Source organism: Sceloporus undulatus, chromosome 6 (genome assembly GCF_019175285.1).
Source record: "Sceloporus undulatus isolate JIND9_A2432 ecotype Alabama chromosome 6, SceUnd_v1.1, whole genome shotgun sequence".
Lineage (NCBI taxonomy): Eukaryota > Metazoa > Chordata > Lepidosauria > Squamata > Phrynosomatidae > Sceloporus > Sceloporus undulatus.
Window position 1 is genome coordinate 37,920,562 of NC_056527.1, and position 20,795 is coordinate 37,941,356.

The window sequence follows — 20,795 nt, forward strand, 5'->3', positions numbered from 1 at the left end:
GGGCTTTAAGTAGACAATTTGAATACATGCATGATGACAAATTTGATATCCAGGACAACTGTGGCATAGAAGCAATGTATGGAATACAGTGAATTGTATATGTTAAATACATGATGTGTGAAGAAGTAAGTTTGATGATGCAACATCTCGAGAACAACAATGGGAAAATGGCCTTCTATCGCATTTGTTGTTTTTCCAGAGGCATGTAGTAGGCTGTGGTTGGGAAACAATGCTGGTCTCTAGATATGCCTCCAGATGATGGCGAATCTTTTAGAGCCTGAGTGCCCAAACTCAAAGGTGTTCTCTCACCGGTTTTCACCTGGTGCCGGGGGGGGGGGGGACTTCCAGGGGGGGGGGTGTCAGGGGGTAGGACTTCCACCTTCTGGGGGCAAGACTTCCTGAGAGACAGTTGAAGGCCCGGGAGGGCAGGGGAGATAGCTGAAGGCCTAGGATGGCTGGGAAGAGGAGGAACAGGTATGTGCCTGCTCCTTCTTTTCCCCACCCCCTGTGTGCCCTAAAAATAGCTTCTCATGTGCCATAGGTTTGCCACCATAGCTCTAGATTGATCTAACAGAGAAAAATGAGATGGCTGAAAGAATAACCACTCAAGATTGCACACTGAGATGTCACAAATATTTCAGTGAACCAGGGTGAAAATAATAATAAAAAAATTAGGCTGCTAGGTTCTAGGTTTTGACCATGAAATTCTGATTGTGAGGTCTATTTTTATGTCCTCAGGTCCTCGCTGCATGTTTCTTGCACACTGTAAGGTATGATAACAAGACACAAACCACTGGTTCACCTTGCATGGGTAGCCTCCTGGGTTCTATGGGGCAGAGGGAAAATTCCCTGCAGGTCTTCCAAGGAAATGGCCACTCCTGGAGTGAATTTCCCCTTCTCAGCATAAATGGAATATATGATTAGGCTGACCATTCTCTCTTTCCAAATTTAGCCTTCGATTAGTCTTACATTCTGTCTTTCTAAACATCAACATCCAGTAAACACTTTAACTATCCCCGTGTTTTAGCATTAGATTCTGGCATTAGCAGGGTGCTAGACTAGATGGCCCTTTGGTTCCCTTCCAACTGTATGATAGCTTGCCAACTTGAAGGATAGTTGACACTTAAATTCTGCATATAGGAAATGAAATCACTCCTTAGCAGATGGTTCACAAAATTAATTTAGTGATGCTTAGATTAGTAAGGGTTCTGGCACAAGATAATGGCAACAAGCAATGGCCACCTGCTATTCAACAGCAGCCACATCTAAAAAGAATAAATAGAAACTTTATACATGGGCTTCCCAGCCATCTTCATTCCTCTGCATCTTTAGGCCAGCTGGAGACTCTAAGATTTCAACTAATGGGGGAGGGAGTATGCCAGATTTAGAAGATGATATATGTTAAGTCTCCAGTTATTTTAATTTTTCCTGATGTTAGGAAGGGATACTGATCGCAATAGGGCTCTATGTGTGATCTGCAATCCACTAGAAAGCCAACATGTAGGACTGAAGGCCTTCATGTTCTTTCTGGGGACTTGAACTCGCTGGAGCTGACTTCTAATGAAACTCAAGAATGACCAAGAAAAGTGCTTGCTCAGCCATTGGAGCTTTTTTCCTTGTAACATATGTCAGGGTTCAAGGATCACATTGCCCCCGGGGAACCTTGGAGGGGCTTTATTTCATTTTATATTAATCCTGTCTTTCTCCCAGCAGAGGATTCAAGGTGGTGTGCAATGTTTTAAAAATGCAGTACAATATAAAAAAATAATAATGCAAATGTTAAAACAGAATTAAACTAAACTTCTATACAGTATAAAAATCACACATTGAAAACACAAGTTAAAAATAGCATTGAAAAGACATTAAAAACATAATGCAATAAAATACACACAGATTCAGAAGTTAACCTGCAGATGTTTGGGATACTCATTCTACTTTAAATAAGTGCTGATCAGGGCAGTGACTCAGGTTGGAGTTTGTCTTGTGCACTCAAATTCCACCACCTCTACCCCTTCGCATATCTGCAATGTACAGAAACACATAGATATAAAAAGCTCTCCATGTATCTGGGAAACCTAAATAGTTTCTAAATGCATAGAGCCATGGAAATTAGTATCCTTTACATACACATACACAGAGAGAGCTATGTATTGCAGCTATGTTTCTGTGTATGAATATACCATCTGCCCATTCATTCACAAAAGCTCTACATTCCCACCCATTATTCTTTTTCTTTTTCTTTTCCTGTCTCTCATAAACACACTGTGAAGATTTCCAGTGTAATGAAATCACTAATACCATTTGGAGGAGAGGGGGAAATCACATATCTTCTGCAGGTCTAAAGTGCCAATATTCCCTGTCATTCTTGGCTTGCCTGGTTTCCATTAATAATGTAATAGTTTATGCTTAAATATTTTTGCTGGCTCATATTCTAACACCAGCAGCTGTTTGTGGTAATATTAATGTAATTTCATTGTTTCTGGTCTATTTGCTGGAACTGTCATTAAGCCATTAATCAGAAAGTGCTGCTAAAGTTGGAAGATCTGTTTCATACCTTATTTATCTGGACTCTATCAACAAGATTTTTTTTTTAATCTCACACAAAACCTACACTATCAGGAAGACAAATCCTTTATGAATGGTAGCTCTTTCCTTGCACAGTAAATTGGAAATGAGTCTGTTTTACACAATTTTAGCCATCAAGTTCTACTGAGTAGATACATTTCTTACTGTCTTATCTTCCCTTTCCTCAGAATTCATCACTAAAGGATACTATGCAGTGACAGCTGATGCCTCCCAAAGGTCATCATTTTCATAGTTCCACCTGCCAAGACACTGCAACAATCTGGGCAAAGAAGGCCTGGTGACAGGTCCTTATTTGTTGATGTTAAAAGGTGGAATAACTACAAAGTGCTCTGCTCATCTAAGCTAGGTTTCTCCAACCTAGTGTCTGGTAAATGTTTTTGGTTTTCAACTCCCATGATGCCTCTCCATTGGTCATATCAGTGGGGGCAGTACAAAACATCTAGATGAGAGATGAGAAACACATTGCCCTCCAGATGAAACTCTAAATACCCTTATTCCTCACAATTAGTTATGCTGACTAGGGCAGATGGGGGATAGACAGCATCTGCAGGATAGAAGTTGGGGAAGGCGATCTAAGTTACAGCATTGACATATATTTACCAAGTCTTCTACATCAGGCATTTCCTTTCATTCCTGATCAAAGTTCTGGAAACCAAGCCTTAGAGAGCTGGGTATGTTTAGCTTGAGAAGAAAAGAATGAGAGGTGAACATGATAGCTATCTTTAAATAGGTGAAGGAATGTCATGTAGAAGATACAGCCAACTTGTAACCTACAGTTCCAGAAATTAAAACATGACCCAATGGATTCAAATTACAAGAAAAGTGATTCCAATTAAACATTAGGAAGATTGCTCTGTTTATTGTAAGAACTGTTTGACAGTAGTAGAATAATTGCCCCAGAGAATGGTGGACTCTCTATCTTTGGATGTCTTTAAACAGAGGTTGGATGGGCATTTTTCAGGAGTGCTTTAATTGTGTATTCCTATATGGCATAGGGTGGGATTAGGTCCATCTCTATTATTCTATGGTGCCAGTTCACCACAAGACAATCTGATAGAATCCATTGATTGATTGATTGATTGAAATTTTATTTATATACCGCCGTTCCTATGATCACGGCGGTTTACAAAACAAAATGAAAATACGATACAGTACAGATTAAAGATTCTCCCCCCTGGAGAAACGCTGCTCCGGCGGCAAGGAAGAGTCTCTCTGGGCCGCTCCTGCCCAGGTGGAAAGCGGGCGGTCGGGCGGTTAGGGAGGGAGGAGCCTCTTTCTTCAGGCTAGCCCCTGATGGTACTGGGCCAGCCTTCTCTCTCCCCCAGAGGCCGAACAATGACAGTTAGTTAGGGAGGGAGGAGCCTCTGTCTTCAGGCCATGTATATGGTTGCTCCTCCTCCCCACTTTTCTGATGTGAGGTAGGTCAGGCTTAGGAAAAATGATTGGCACCAAATCACCAATGAGTTTCATGGCTAAGTTAGGACTTAAGCCTAGGCCACCTCTCAAATCCTAGTTTAACTGGAATACCATACTGAGTTAAGAAATAACCCAGAAACAGAGCAGATGTTTTCTGGAAGTATGCCAAACCACACACTACAGGTCAGGTCACATATAATGTATGATACATGACACTATCAAAAACTTAAGACATAAATCCAATGGTGTATCTTAAACATATCTAAACTCGACTCATTCTGTGGATATAAACTAGCTAGAACTAGCAAGTGGATTTAAGCCAATACATTTAGAGAACATTTGCCCATTTTAGAGAGAGGGCAAAAGTTTGTGATGCAAAACATATGAATCTTTCATTCTCTCATACATAGATATAAGGGGGGGGGGGGGGGGGGGAATAAAAGGACTAATTGATTTTGGTATGTTTAGGTGAGCGAGACACTGAATAATCAAAGCCCACAGTCTCTTTCCTGTGTCCCCATTTGTAGAACACACTTCCTCTTTGTCATTTCAGACATCTGCTCCAGCTTTGGCTCTCACTTCACATCACACCCAGTAATTTAGAAATAACCATTAGCCATTAGATAGAAATCCTGTACAGTACTTCTCCTTAGAGTGAGGAAGATTGTGACCAGGTGACCTTTATGACTGCCTACTCTGCCTGCTGTCTACATCGATAACTTTTGTTGGGTAATGTCTAGGCCTCTGCTGCTTTCCCTAATTAGGATTCTTTTTCTTTAAAGGATTTGACAGCCCTTGAAATAGAAGGCTGTCCTCTGTCATGTAGGACATATGGCCACCCTAGCCTCTCCTGAGAAAAGATTACAGCAGAGACAAAAGCCCTACAGTCAATTACCACCTGTTTGCCATGTCTTCAGGAGGTTGCTGAAAAGAATAGAAAATGGCCTTTCCTTCCCTTCTCACACATCTGGGAGTAACATGAAATGGGAACAGATGGAAGGGACCACAAGGGGCATCTAGTTCAACCCTCTGCCATGTTGGAATACACAATGCCCTCATTTGCAACAAGAATGTTGCAAATGGTGTATGTTCCCTTGGCACAAAGGGGATAGCAATCTGATCTAGATACAATCCCAAATCCCAAAGTATAACATTACACATTTAAAGCACTTTGATATTATCTTGAATGGCTCCCTTGTCTGGAATCATGGAATTATTAATTTTATGAGGTATTTAGAATTCTCTGTCATAGAGCTCTAGTGCCTCACCAAACCCCAAATCCTCAAGTTTCCACATGATAGAACCATGGTGGTTAAAAGTGCCATATCACAGTGCTACATGTGAAGAGGGGGATCATCTTTCTGAATATGTACAAGACATACTGGAGGAAACAATTCAGTTGCTCCAAAACAGTGCCCCAGTGCTTTTAGGTGAGTGCACTAATTACACATTTGTTGACTGTACACAGCAGTTAAAACACTGACTCTGACGATTGCAAGATTGGTAGGTCAGCAGTTCAGCCCAGCCACAATCTGATGGAGTGAGCTACCAACCCTAGCCCCAGCATCTGCCAACCTAGCCATTCAAAAGCTTGTAAAAGTTCAAATAGATAAACAGGTACCACTTGAGTGGGAAGGTAACAGCATTCTGTGCAATCATGCTGGCCACATGATCACAGAGTCATCTTTGACAATGCTGGCTCTTCGGCTTAGTAATGGAGATGAGCACCATCCCCTACAACTGGACACGATTAGACAATTATTCAACTGTTTGGGAAGTATACAAGAAGGACTGCAAAATGCGTATCTGTGTGTTATCGGAAGAAATTGTTCAGCAACCATACAGGTGGAAAAATTCACATGTTCAGCAAGCACTAAATCGTATTCTTTGACTATGGCTGGGCAAAGAAAGAGTGAATATAAAGTTTACTCCAGAATATCATGTGAGAAAAATCACTTAGACATTTCATCTAAGGTAGGGCAAAAATCTACTAAAACCTTTTTTCCCCCTCATCCTGATTGTATCAAATGCATTGGGTGGTTTTTAGATGCAGATGATGTTTTAGTACAGAGGGCCCTTGGTATCCGCTGGGGTTTGGTTCCAGGACCCCCCATGAATGCTCAAGTCCCATTAAATACAATGGCATTGTAAAATGATGGCCCATATATAAAATGGCAAAATCAAGGTTTACTTATTGGAATTTATATTTTTTTAAAATATTTTCAAGCAGTGGATGCTTGAATCCATGGATAAGAAATCTGTGGATAAGGAGGGCCAACTGTAACTATAGAAAGTTACCAGCTTTCCTCTCTGCTTTCTTGTGTCCTTTTAGTCCTACCAGCAGGATTGTCTGGGTTTTTTTTTTAACCAATACTTCCTGGTTTAGTCTCTCTCACCCAGCCACAATATATTTCCCCAAACAGTAAAAACACAAACTTCTCAGCTAGAAAACCTTAATAGCAATGAACTTGTTCAATTATCATTTGAACCTGCCAGAACCTGTTGTGTAATTCAGGGTTCTCTTTCAGGCAAAAGTGCCTTAGGTTTTATTTGACTGGAAAGAGCTGGGGTGTGGATTTAAAAAAAACAAAACAGTCTTCCCGCATTTCTCTCTTTTCTGGTAACATCCGCAGTGATTTCAATGATGGCTGGATAGAACACTGGCACTCAAAGGAGAGAGATCCTAGATTCACACCGATTCATTTTTACACTCTAAAAAAAATGCATGCAGTGTGAGCTGTTGTTTTGTACTTTTACTAAATAGCAGCAGATTCCTCCCCCATGCCCACCTAAATCTGGATTTCTACACAATGTTAAGAAACATGTAATTGATGCAGACATATAAGATTACCCATTAAACACACTGCACTCATTGTGGAATCAATGAATGCCTACAAGACACCAAGTAATTTACAAAATAATTCTATACATTTCCTATTGAGAAGCAGAGGTGTAAAATTTCTGGAAACACTAAAAATGTGAAAGGAAATGTCCTCCCCCTCCCCCGCACCATTTGTGAGAGAGGATTTTGAAGGGAAATAAAATACACTCGATGTACATTCCCAAAAAGAAAGAAAGAAAGAAAGAAATCTGTGAGAATTATGTAGAGCCCATTTCACAGCTTGCAAAATGAACTTCTTTGTACATGTATGAAACTATGACCCCTTTTTAACCAATCTTTAAGTCAAGGGAGGAGGAGGAGATACAATGGCCTTAAGGTCTGGATCCATCCCAAAAGCTACTATTTAGCCTAGCCTGAACATAGACCTCAGTTAAAACATGAGCATATTTTAAGGCTGCTGTCCGGGAAAGCAGCCAAAGGGCTGATAAGGCACCTAGTTTTCAAACAAACAACCCCCTCCCAGCACAGCAAAGTCAGTGTAAGCTACACAGTCCTGGAGAGTTGCAGTAGCTTTACCAAAAGGGTTTACCAGAAGAATTGTCAGACAGTCCGAGGTTCAGGGTAACAGATAGGCAGGTAGATAAAGCAGTCCAAGGTCAAGGTTTCCGGGTATTCAAGATAAGAAGCCAAGGAGCCAGAGACAGAGTCTTTCCTCTAAAAGAGTCAGATATCCACTGGCAAAGAACCACACATGCTCCAGGTGCTTAAGAAGGCAAGGAGCTGGCCTTCAGCTGTGCCTGATTACGAAGACGCTTCTGATAAAGCCTCCGAGATCTTCGAAGGCCCTCTCTTTCTGCTCGACGCTCATTGAAGGTAGGCACACTGCCCAGATCTTCCTCCATGTCCACAGCCTCGGCACCAGGCAAACTTGACTGCTGAACCTCTGGAGGGGCCATAGACTCTGCTCCAGCAGAACTAGGGCCAGCCTCTGGCTCCTCCATTACAGGTTCAAGCCCCTGGGGCTCTGGCTCCTCCATTATAGGTTCAGATCCCAGGGGCTCTAGCTCATCCTCTGAGTCCCCCAAGCCATCTTCCAGGCTGGGCATGACAGCTGCCTTCTCAGCTCATGGACCCTGTGTCCATGACTCAGCTGATGGAGAGTTTTGCATTATTATTATCTTTTCTTTCTTTCTTTCTTTCTTTCTTTAAAAGGTCTATCCCAATGCACCTGCAGCCACAGGCTATAATTATCTTCATTTTTTTTAAAAAAAAATGCTTAATGGGAATTATGCTGCGGATTCCTGTCTCACTTATGGGGTGTGTTTGTGAACGGTACACAGGTCTGTGCCACATTCCTGTTAAGACATACATATGTATGTTCTAAAACTGAATGTCTTTGGCTGTTGGGCTTTTGTTGAAAGGGTTTGTGGAAAAGGCCTCTGGTCAGATCCTATACCTAGCACACATTCTGAACTCCATTAACTGCCGCCACCATCTTTGCTAGAATAAGAATTAAATTATTGAAATACTGACTACCTCGCACAAGATTCTATTTCTCCCAGCATGTGAACCTGCAGTTGGTAAACAATGCATTATAGATAGGAAATGCCACCTTTGCTTTTGCTAAAGTAAATATTGGGTAATGTTTCTCAGGAAGCACAGATATAACCCTTTGCTTGTGAGAGAAAAATTTGTTTTAGAGAACTTAATTATTTTCCCACTTGAAATGCTTTAAAATAATCCCAAATTCAAAGAACAGTGGTTGGTTCAAAGCTGGGGGGGCAACTGGGAAAACTGGAGTTAAACATAATATAATGCAAAAATAACCCAGAAATGCCCAGAGTTTATCACACATTGCAGTTAACGTGAAATAACGCAAAGTTATTCTGCAGTTAAAGCTGAGGAAACCAGCAGATTTTTAAATTCAGAACAAACTGAATTTAAAAAGCTGCTGGTTTCCTCTGCTGAAACTGCGGAATAACTTCGCGTTATTTCATTTTAGCAGCAATTAGTGTGATAATCTTTCTGAATTTGCAAGTTCTGTTTAATTTCGAATTTAATTTAACTCTCGTTTAACTCCCGTTTTCTCACGGGATCTCGCTAGTGTGATAAAGCTCTTTGATGGGTTTCCCATGGATTGACAAAAGGAGCAGGATCTGCTGATGGCTTTAACTTTGGAGTGACAAAACATTGATAGGATCTGAGACAACCCCTGGACAGGAAAGTGAATTAGGACACAGCCTGGGGTGAGGTGTAAATATGGTATTATCTGTTTTGCAATGGGATTTGCTTTGTCTCCATTGCAAGAGAAAATGCAAAGAGCCTGGGGAGGATGGAATAAGCAATAAACTCATTAGTACTATCTAGGTCTCCCACATGTCCTCAAGTCAGCGTGACACCTTATCTAGTTTGCTCAGGTTATTGCAAGGTCTCCCAAAACATGCCTGATACTAGATATCAAATATAAACGATCTCGAAGGGTGCAGGGTATGCTAACAGAGTACTTTTTCTTCACATTGCTCCTTTCCAAAACACTCACTCACTCTGTGTGTGTGTGTGTGTGTGTGTGTGTGTGTGTGTTGGAAAAAGTAATATATTGTCATTTCTTTTGGACCCCTTTCTTTCTCTCATCTCTCCCTCCTCTTAGCAACTTCTAAAACTTCACATTGCTTAATCCCAAATCCACACAGCCTTGTAAATTTGCTCATTTTGCATTAGTACTTCCCCATCCTAAAGCAACTGTGCTTTATAAGCTGCTTCTCTGTATGTTGCTCATGCTGTCTACCATTTATAAAGCTTCACCATGGTAGTTGCTATTTCCCAATGCAATTGTTGTGTACTGTATATCTTAATTGCTATGAATTCAATTAAAAATCCCCTTTTATAGAACCCTGTGTAAATATGGTATTTTTAATCCAATTTACCAAAGACACTCTATTGCCAAGGTGACAAAATCATTGATAGTCACATGAATCCAAAATATGTATGCATTCATGTGCCCTCATCTGCTTTGAGGGTATAACTGATAACTGTGTGTGTATAATAATGATGGACTGCCATAAGAGATGGGCACTTTTCAGATGGACTGAGATGTACTAGCTTGCCTTTGGAGTTTCAAGATTTCATGCAATATGAGTTTCCCATTCCATAGTAAAATGATTCACTGATGAAAAATAAGCATATTCATTTATTTCTTGGCAATAGCACATAATAAAGTTTTGCTTGCAAATGGGAAAAGGATGTGATAGAAGATACAAAACCATCACTGTGGTGATAATCTAATAGTGACTAGGGTCTGTTTCACAGTAAACAGTGGTATCACTTTGATCACACTTCAACTGTCATGACTCCATCCTATGGATTCCTGGGGCTTGTCATTTGCTCAAGTAATCAGAATTATCTGTGTGCTCAAAGAGTCAGAAGGATGTTTGTATGGCAACCAATTCTATGATTCAGGAATGGAAACACTTATACCCTACCCAAGTAACTATGCAGAGTCTTTTGGAGGGGTGTGTGCAACCTTTGCATATGGGAAATTGCATACTCAACACACACACTCAACATCTTCAAACCCATTATTATAACCACTGAATAGCAATTTTTTTTGGCGGGGGGGGGGAGCCCATTTAGATAAAGGAGATATCACACAAGGCTTCTATAGTGCAGCAATCACATTTTTGAAGCACAGAGAAACATACCAGTATTGAAACAGTCTTATTGCACTTCCACTTTGGTACCAGCAGGGACATAGCCAAGGTTCTTGGGGTCCGGACCCCCCTCCCCTTACATTAGAAAAATGAATGGTGTGTGCTGCTGCGCCACCACACCCAAGCCCCATTATAATGGTGGCATTTAGTCTGGAACCCCCCCCCCCCTTCCTAAAATCCTAGCTACGTCCCTGGTACCAGTATGGTGCTGTACAGTATGGTGCTCTTGTATTTGCACTGCCCCACTTCCTCCCTATGATTGCTTACCTAAGGCTTACAGATAGGGGGGAAACACAACCAGACAGTGGGGATGGGGGCAGGGGAAGCTTAAACAGGTCTGTGGGGTGGGGGGTACTCTCCCATTTTATGTTGGGTTTAGTTGTTCCTTTGAACTGCAGAGTGCCATCAAGTCATTTCTGTCTTACGTCAACCATATGGTATATAATGGGGTTTTAATGTCAAGATTTAATGTCAGATGAGATTTGCCATTGACTTCCCCTGAGGCTGAGAGCATGTGACTTGCCCAAAGGTTTCATAGTCAAGCTGGGAATCAAACTCTGATCTACAGATGCATAGTCCATGCTGGTTCTCAATGGGCCTTATATCTGAGTAAACATTGTCAGAGTACCAATTTATTATTTATATTTGATATCATCAGAAAATAAGGAGAGGTCATCTGAAGAGTATTTGAATAGCCATTTTAAATCAAGTTGGGTTACCAAGTCAGTAGAAGTGAGGCATGGGAAAGTTACTACTTGGACTACAGTTTTCAGGATCCTGAGCTAGCAGCTCTATTCCTGTAGATATAGTCCAAAGCATAACTTACTCAAGCTCTGAGTAGAAGTAATCCACACCGCTACTGGAGATGATGAAGCACTGGAAGATCCTAAGCACATCTGTTTCAGTGTTAAACTAAATTATTTTGGTTCAGCCCTCTTCAAGAATCAAATCTGTAGGATTCCAGTCATAGATCAATTTCTTTGCAGTGGCATGAGCCTGTTGCTGAACTCAGTTGCTGAAATATTCATCAAAGGTGCAGACAAAAGGGGCCAATGTGGCTAAAGGAAATGAAGCTGAATTTTCTACCCATGGCCGTTATATAGGTCTGGATCTGACCAGCTTTACAGGTTCTTCTAGTTCAACAATCTGAGGTTTAAAGGGTCACCCTGTCACTTTTCAACCTTGTCATTTGACTGGTCTTTAAGAAAATAATGCACAAAGAAGAGTTGGAGGCTATTTTTTAACGAAGGCATCAGTAGCAGACAGTAAAAATAAGCTTATCAGTGCTCTTTTATGTTAAGCATATATAAATATGACCTACAGTCTCCTGTATTTGCTGAACAAATATTTATGAATGTTTGTTGAGAAGGTCTGTGTGTGTGTGACAGGGAGAGAGAGAGAGGGGAAGACAGACAGAAATATGGGAACATTTGTGAAATTCTGGAGTACATTTATTTTGTTTAAAAGCACAGACATTTGAAATATAGACATAGATGTTTCCATTCCCATTCTGTTTTATAAAATGGCTTGCTTCCTATGAATAGGAAAAATGTCTGGAATACAGCTGGGGAGTTTTGAATGCATTAACCTGGAGTTAAGCATTCATAACTGTGGTATTCATGATCTCCACATAGCTCCTAGTTTCAAAGATATGTAGGGACACATGGTGTAGTGGTTTGAGTGTTGGAATATGACTTTGGAGGCCAGGGTTTGATTCCCAGTTTGGCCATGAAATCCACTGGGTGACCTTCAGCAAGGCACATATGTTCTCAGATTTAGGGAGAAGGCAATGGTAAAACTCCTCTGACCAAAGCTTGCCAAGAAAACTCCATGATAGAGTTGCCTTAAGGTTGCCATAAATTGTATGACTTGAAGGCACACAACAACAAACAAAGCAAGTAGCAATAGAAATAGCAAGGAGATTTCTATTCCCTAAGCGATTTACAGTGCATAAGCTAATTGCCCCCAACAATCTGGGTACAGTCGGCCCTTCTTGTACACGGATTTTTTATACACGGATTCAAGCATACACGGTTTGAAAATGTTCCAAAAAAGTATAAATTTACCTTGATTTTCCATTTTTTATAAGGGACACCATTGTGCTATGTCATTATATTTAATGGGACTTGAGCATACACGGATTTTGTTATACACGGGGGATCTTGGAACCAAACCCCAGCGTATAACAAGGGTCCACTGTAACCATTTTAGCGACCTCAAAAGGATGCAAGCCTGAGTCGAGCTTGAGCCCTTTTGCTGGTACTGAACTTGCAACCTTGCAGTTTGTGAGTGACTGGCTGCAGCACAGGCATTTAACCACTGTGCCACCAGGGTGCCACCAGGGCATATGAAAATCCTCCAGTCCCCACTGACTGGAATGAAGCTGTTGCAATTAATGGGGGTCAGATCCCTTGTCATCTCTGAAGCAACTGATTGATGTTCCCACCTGAATGCTCACATGAGTGATCTTCAGTGCAAGGGTGAAATGCAACACAGTCACCATATCTGCCTGTCACAACAAAGATCACACACTGGAGGGGGGACATAAGTCAGCTGCTTCCTAAGTGGCAGGGGAACAAACCCTCCCATCAATAACCACAGCTGCTTCCCAATAAGTGGGGATTTCCAGGGAAGGGAGGTGAGGTAGAATTCATTGCATAGTTTTACTATGGGAGTCACACTTTCATAACTACTCAATAGGGTTCTGGTCTATATCTCTTGTGAAGAAAAAGTTCCAACATTAATTTCTTTCACTATTTAGCCAGAGGTGAATGACTGAATCCCCACTCTGAGGATAGTGAGATTAAAGGTATCTATATTGCTACAATAAGGATTTTTTTTTTTCTGCTGAAGATTGGGCAACCTTAGAGTACAAGCTGTAATTATCTTTCTGGATACTTCCACAGCCAGTGGCTTCCTTAGGGTTGGTGTCACCCGGTGCAGTAACTCACGGTGTCATCCTGCCAATTGACCTCCTCCCATACTACACCCATACAGAAACCTTAGTAATGTTTTTGTACTAATTTACTCATAAATCATAATTCCCATATGTCACTGAATATAATGATAATAGTTGTGACATGAACAACTGCATCAACCCCCGCACCCTCTAATGGCACCACTGTCACACGCTACATTTTTTTTACAAGTTGGTTACTGTTTGACTGAGTTTGCTATGCATTTATACTATTGTCCAAATATTGATGCCAGACAATTGGAGATAAGAATTGGGGGGGGGGGGGGGGCCAATAGCATTATTAGTTGTAGTAATTCTATATTTACAGTACAGGTGTAACCCCATTTTCCTCGTCACAAATCTGCATAAGGGGGATAATTTGGGCCAAAGGTTTTTTTCCAAATCAAATGAAAGTATAAAGTGTTCTGAATTTCATTGAGAGCTTGCATGAACAGAAGAATGGGATGGAAGTAGTAACAGAAATGGTGGGCCTAGAATATTCCTCCTCCTTGCATGTTTATTATTATGGTCACACTGCCTAAACAGAGCTTTTGTCTCTATTCTCTCAGATTGCTCCTTCTTCCATAGAATTTTAAATCTCTGATATAAACCTCAATGGAAACCCCCAAACGCAAAAGACTGTTACATTGTGCTGTATCCCTTCATACACTGAAAAGAGTAGTGGGACTGTCCATCAGTTGAAGATGAAAATTTGAAAAAGCCTATATATGCAAACATTTATAAGTGTAGGTTTCCATGGAAATTGGAATCCTGATAATAAGATTTAGCTGAAGTTATTATCAGCTTCAGCTTTCTAGACTGCATCAACTTGTTAATAAAATGAACTGGTGTTTATATTAATTTGCTGGCACAGAAATTATTTTTGCATTAATAAGAGGGAAATGAGATGTTTTAAATGAGAAATGTCTTAAGAAAGCTCTTGTAGCATGTTCTTCCTTCTCTTCATATGTAATATCAAGATGAATTCCCTGTTTCACTTCATACAATAATGACAATGATTCTTTAGATGTTCAGATTTCACCATAATCTTAAATGAAACAAGAGCAAATGCTGGAACTGTGTATCTTCTAACAAGTTTGTAAAGCTGGTTTTAATCTGTACTTTTCCCCTTCTGGCAATCTTGATATTTTTCACTTAGTGGGTTCTGTGACCTTTCCTGGGGTAATATTTGTGTTGCTATGGTAAGGTTTGCAATACTGTATTATTAAAAGGTGCTGTCAAAGCACATGCCTCCATGAAGCAAAACCCTTCAAGGGAGAGAGAGAAAAACCATGCCAAAATATTCTATACAGTGGAATGGACAGGAATTTATAGTTAACTGGAATTTTGTTTTTTGTTTTGTGTTTTAAAGTGCAACACAACACACCCATTTGCAATTTGCATGCTTTGCTATTTCCCTCTAATTGAACATAGACAAGAACGTAACAAGGAGTAAAGAAATCAGGGACAGAAAAAAATAATAATTCAGAAGTGAATTCCTTCATCTAGAATTATTCAGCAGTATAATTTCCAGCAACAAGTCTTTAGAAATAAAATAAAACATGACGGAGGAAAATCAAGCTGAATACTGGCTTCATTGTCATCTCACTAGTTTGGAAGAATTAGGACATTTGTCCCCTTTTTCCTTTTCAATTTAATTAGTTCAAATCAATTAAAATTATACAGAAAAAATAATCAGTATCCCCATACATAAAAGTAAGCAACATTTTTTACTGAATAATACTAAGTATAAGGACCATATCAAATAACAGGGAGGGGCCATAGCTGATTTCACATCCTGAAATTGCCCACTTGCTTTGTTTCAACATCAGAAGACCATGTCCGAGGAATCTTTCAGAAGTATTATTAAACATCAAGTTTACGTATAGTCCTCCAAGGCTATTTGTTACTTATGTATTAATTGTTTGTTTTGTATTGTTGGTATATAACAAATAAAAATACTTAATTATAAAAAAAATGTCCTTGTGAATCTTAATATTCAGAAAATGGAAGGTAAAGCCTGCAACACTGACGTGGGAACCTGTAGGTCTCCAGGGGCTTTTTCATACTATACAATGATAGCACTATCATTCTACATTAACTGCCATGGCAACAGCCTATGTAATTATGGGATTTGTAGTTTAGGGAGTTATATTGTCAACCTGAGAGTTATGTCTTGCCAACTATAAACTGCATGATTTTATAGGATGGACCCATGGACCCAAGTGAAATCATAGTGCCATAACTGTGTGAAAGGGCACAATACATTAACAATGCAACTTTTATAATCTCTGTCAATTGGCTATGCTGGGATTGATGGAAACTGAGTTCAACAACACCTGGAGAATTACAATATGTGGAATATTATTAGCAGATGAATATGTTACTAACCCTGGATCTGTCAGTTTCTCTCCACATTCACTTGCTGTGTCGGGAGCCAATGGATATAGAATGGATGTTTTCATGTTGTGTGTCTTCAGGTTGTTTCCGACTTATGGAGAGTCTAAGGCAAACCTATCACCGGGTTTTCTTGGCAAGATTTTTTTCAGAGGGAGTTTGCCTTTGCCTTCCTCTGAAGCTGAGAGAGTGTGACTTGCCCAGGATCACCCACTGGGTTTCCATGGTTGAGCAGGGATTCAAATCCTGGTCTCCAGTGTCATAGTCCAATGTTCAAACCATTATACCACATTGGCTCATGGTAGCATTTCCACTCATGGAAATGTGCATCTACATGCACATTCTCCACTAGGTGAGTATGTACACCAGCAACAGAAGGATAGATTGATCATATCTGAAAACCTTTGCATATCATTGGTATATGAATACAGATGCCCTTTTGAGTTATCTGGTATTTGAGTGTACCTTTATTGCTGTTTAATTTGTTATTTCTAGAAATACAGGTTATGAACGTTAGAAATCAACTGTGTGATCAATTGTAATTATTTAATGATTACAATAGTTCAGGCTTAAAATGTTATCACTGGCCAGCATCCTGTTGGTGAATTATGATGGTATCAGTCAGATGTCACACAGCCAGCATGGCATACTGGTTTGTTGGACTACAGCTCTGGAGATCAAGATTTGATTCCCTGCTCAGCCATGAAACCCACTGAGGTGACCTTGGGCAAGTCACATGCTCTCAGGGAAGGGCAATGGCAAACCTCCTCTGAACAAATGTTGCCAAGTAAACCCCATGGTTGGTTTGCCTAAGGTTCGCTATAAATCAGAAATGACTTGAAGGTACATAACCAGAAGAACAGCAACAACAGTCAGATGTACACCACCACAACTCACTTTTTGGGGTCATTATAGAGGTGGGAATTTACTACATTCGATTATTAAATCTCCCAACCCACTTTTCCTTACCACTCCAACCTGACTCTTTCTTGTTGGTGGAGGGGGAAGCAGCAGACAAGCATCCAGCCATTTTCTTATAGCTGGAAACAGATCAATGACCTCATCTGCACAGACTTCCAACAGACTCCCAGAAGAATTTGGAGAGACCTGTTGTGTGTTCAGCTGTAGCAAAAGAGCTGGAAGCTTGTCTGCTGCTCACCTCAACCACTTACCAGAAAATGTTGGCTTTGGGGGGGGGGGTGGATGGGTGGCTATCGTACTTACATCTTGTAGCTACATCTCCCAATGACCTGTAAGTTAGTGAGCCCCGTGTTTTGCAAATTTCAGTCTGTAAATGATACACAACACTGAAACAAAATGGAGTATTGTCATGTAGTAGTGGTTTGAGTTTTGGACTAGGGCTCTAGCAGAAGAGGGTTTGAATCTCTGCTCAGCCATGAAAACCCCTCAACCTAGGAGGAAGGGGCAAAGGTATAAAAATCTCCTCTGAAGAAATTATGCCAAGAAAACCCTATGACAGGGTCATCATAAGTCAGAGGTGACTTGAAGGGATATAACAGCGATGGTGAACTTTTTAGGGGCTTAGTGCCCAAACTAAAAGTTCTTCCGGCAACGGGTGTTACTTCCGACCTCCAGGGGTGGAGCTTCCAGGGTGGGACATGTTCCCCCTCCTTCCAGGCCTTCAGTTGCCTTTCAGAGACAGCTGAAGGCCTGGGGGGGGGGAGAGAAGTGCCTTTTTCTCTTCATCCTCACCCCTTGCCATCCGCAGCCTTCAGCTGCTTCTGTACAGGCAGCTGGAGGCCAGTGAAGCACCCCATGTGCCATTGATATACTCCAATTCTGCTGTTTCTTTTTCCAGTCTTCCTTTGATTTCATTTTGTTCAAGGACCGCTGTTCAGCAATGCCCTTCAGCACTCCACATTAGATAAACAGGTCGGTCCCTGCATCAGAGGATAAATGGACATAAATCAGACTTTAGGAATGGGAATCTACAAGAATTGTTTGCACACCACTTCAGTCTTCCTAGGCATTCCATCTTGGACTTCAGAACAGCAGCCCTTGAATCTCTCACACAAGCAGAGTTTACGAACTTTGAAGCACCATTACGTGGACTATGATTTTTGCATTTAGTACCAGGCCTTTCCCATTGTTTCCATATGATTTGCAAAATTATTTGTCCCTGCTACTGAGTGTTTCCTACATGTAGCAAATGTTAGTTTATGCTTACAGGTATTTCTGTGAGAGTCATATTGGCCAGAATTCTATATCAGCTACTTGCAATGATCATACCCCCCAACCTAATTCACTGGACATCATCTGCATGGGAAGGAGATCTCTTCTACCAACAACTGAAGCACAGATTATGATGATTCCGTCTGGTGTCAGGCCAGGAGAAGTTATCTAGTTAAGTATAATAACTGAGTAGCTGATAAAGAATTCTGGCTTATGTTCCCAACACTGATGTCAAGTCTCTCTTTTAAAAAAAGAAAAAATAATAATAATGTTGTAATTTTTTTAGGACATTCCTCTCACTTCCTGGTTCTTTTCATTATATTTGTGGTAAATTAGGCAACAGATGCAAACACTTTGGGGTAGTTTGCTTCATTTTTCCAGGCTCTTATTAAAATGGCTCGCAATTATGTGCCATTTCCTATGGGCATATGGTTTTGCCTTCACCAAACCAAAGCACTGAAAGAGTGATGGGGTATATGCTTCAGCAAGCATTACAGCCAGATGTCATGACAAAAGCTTGCTGGAGGGAGGGGTTGATAAAGATCTCTCTGGTTAACTGGGCACATACCACATTATACAATCCATTTAACTTCACAAGACAGCCATAAACACAAGCTGCTGAAGTGTCCCACTTGAATCACTTGATCTGTTGTGTTTACAGGGCTGAGAAGAGGAATGGAAGAGGCACAGATGGAACTGGAACTAGAGAGGCATATCTTGGTGGCACAGTCCATTAGTGTTCCTTCACACCACATATAAGGATGCATGAGTGAAGCTATGTTATGGTGTTAACCCAGGGAAGCTGTCCAATAGTATGGTACTCAGAAGTGTGTCAACTGTCTCAATTTTGAGCTTACCACAGAAACAGAAAATATGAGAACTGTTACAGTGCACCCTTTCTTTACACGAGGGATCCGTTCCAGACTCCCCCGCATAAAGGGAATTCCACCTATACTCAAGCTCCATTTAAATGATGTATGATGCGGGTGCACTGTATGTTAAAGGATGAGTTCTTCTGAGATCCTTAATGAAGTCTAGATTTTTGGAAAAGCTTGTTGAATCTGGATTTTAACAATGGCAGAACTCAAGTGAAACTGGACCTCAAGATGTTTGTGTAGGAAGACTATATTGAACTGAATTATTTTATGTAGGTGTCATCTTATAAGCTGGCACTCAGAGCATCTTATAAGATAAAAAGAAATACAGTGGGCCCTTGGTATCCACTGAGGTTTGGCTATGGAGCCACTTGTGGATACCAACATCTGTAGATGCTCAAGTCCCATTAAACACAATGGCACAGCAAAATTGTATCCTTTACATAAAATGGCACTGGGACTCTTTTGAGAATTCTCACTAATGCCTCACCAAACTATAAATCCCAAGCTTCTGTGGGATGCAGCCATAACAATTAAACAAAGTGCTATAATCATGTAGTGTTTAAGACTATTAGAATATTAGCCTCTTATTAGTCTACTAGCAACAGTCAACGTATCAAGAAAAGGAACAGTACTAAATGAAATGCACACTGGTGTAAGTGTCTTCACAACCTGCAAAATGTTTGCGAGAACTGCCACTGAAAAAGCCTCTGTTCTGATGCCACATGCCATATTTGAGAGGGCAAAGGAATACAGAGACAGGCCACTACGTTCTCCACTTGATTCATACAGGAGCATGGCGTTTGGATAATTGATTCATACACATATGTATTCCATATGTTTGCTTGTTTTCATCCAGAGCCATATAGTCACCTGGTTTTCAACACTCCTGAATTCTCTGCTGGTTTCTATGGGGATTGCTATGGAGTTTCTGGAAGAAATGGCAGTTTAATATACTGTACTACATTTGCATTTCAGCAAATCTGTCTTGGTAGAAAGCCAGAAAATGAAATAGCAACAAGTTCATGATCCCAGAAAGCATTCTTTTTTTGGGGGGGGGGGGTAGTCACATTGCAATAACTGAAGTCCCCTGATACAGAGATTTGTATCCAATTTGTACTGGACGAAAACATCTTAAACCAATTATACTAGTATATGTTGATAGGTTGTGATCCCTGCTATCTCTGTCCTAATTATCATATGTAACGCTAGCAAGCTACATGCTAGGAGGATATCATTTCTTGATAATAACTAGAAAAGTGAACTTGCCATGAATACAGTTCCACACTGCTTAACTAAAAGAAAGCAAAATTGACCTTTATTTTAAAAAGAAAAGAAAAGATATATGAGGATTGATTACTCTCAGTCTCAACAATGGCCATGTTCTGTGGGGAATTTCTGGAGTTGAAACCCAAAGGGTAACTTTGTACAGAAACATCTGAATTAGAGTATAGTGGAACCTTGGGATTAGTGGGGAATCCATTCTGGACTCCTTCGGTTGATATCAACATCTGTGGGATCTTGAGACTCGTTGTCCCCAATGGCGGCATGTTCATGCTGCTGTGCCAATAGGACTTCAGGTAAGCCTCTGTTTGTCCCCAATGGCAGTGCATGCATTGCATGCCCCACCACTGTGGACAATGGAGGCTGTCCCTAATGGCAGCGTGGCCATTGAGGACAATGCGGGCTTACCGTCCACGGATGCTTAAATCCATGGATGGCAAGTCTGTGGATACTGACGTCCCACTGTATATCCCAACACTCCAATCTATCAACATTGGGTTGAACACAGACAACATGTACATATTATAACATTGGCTGAT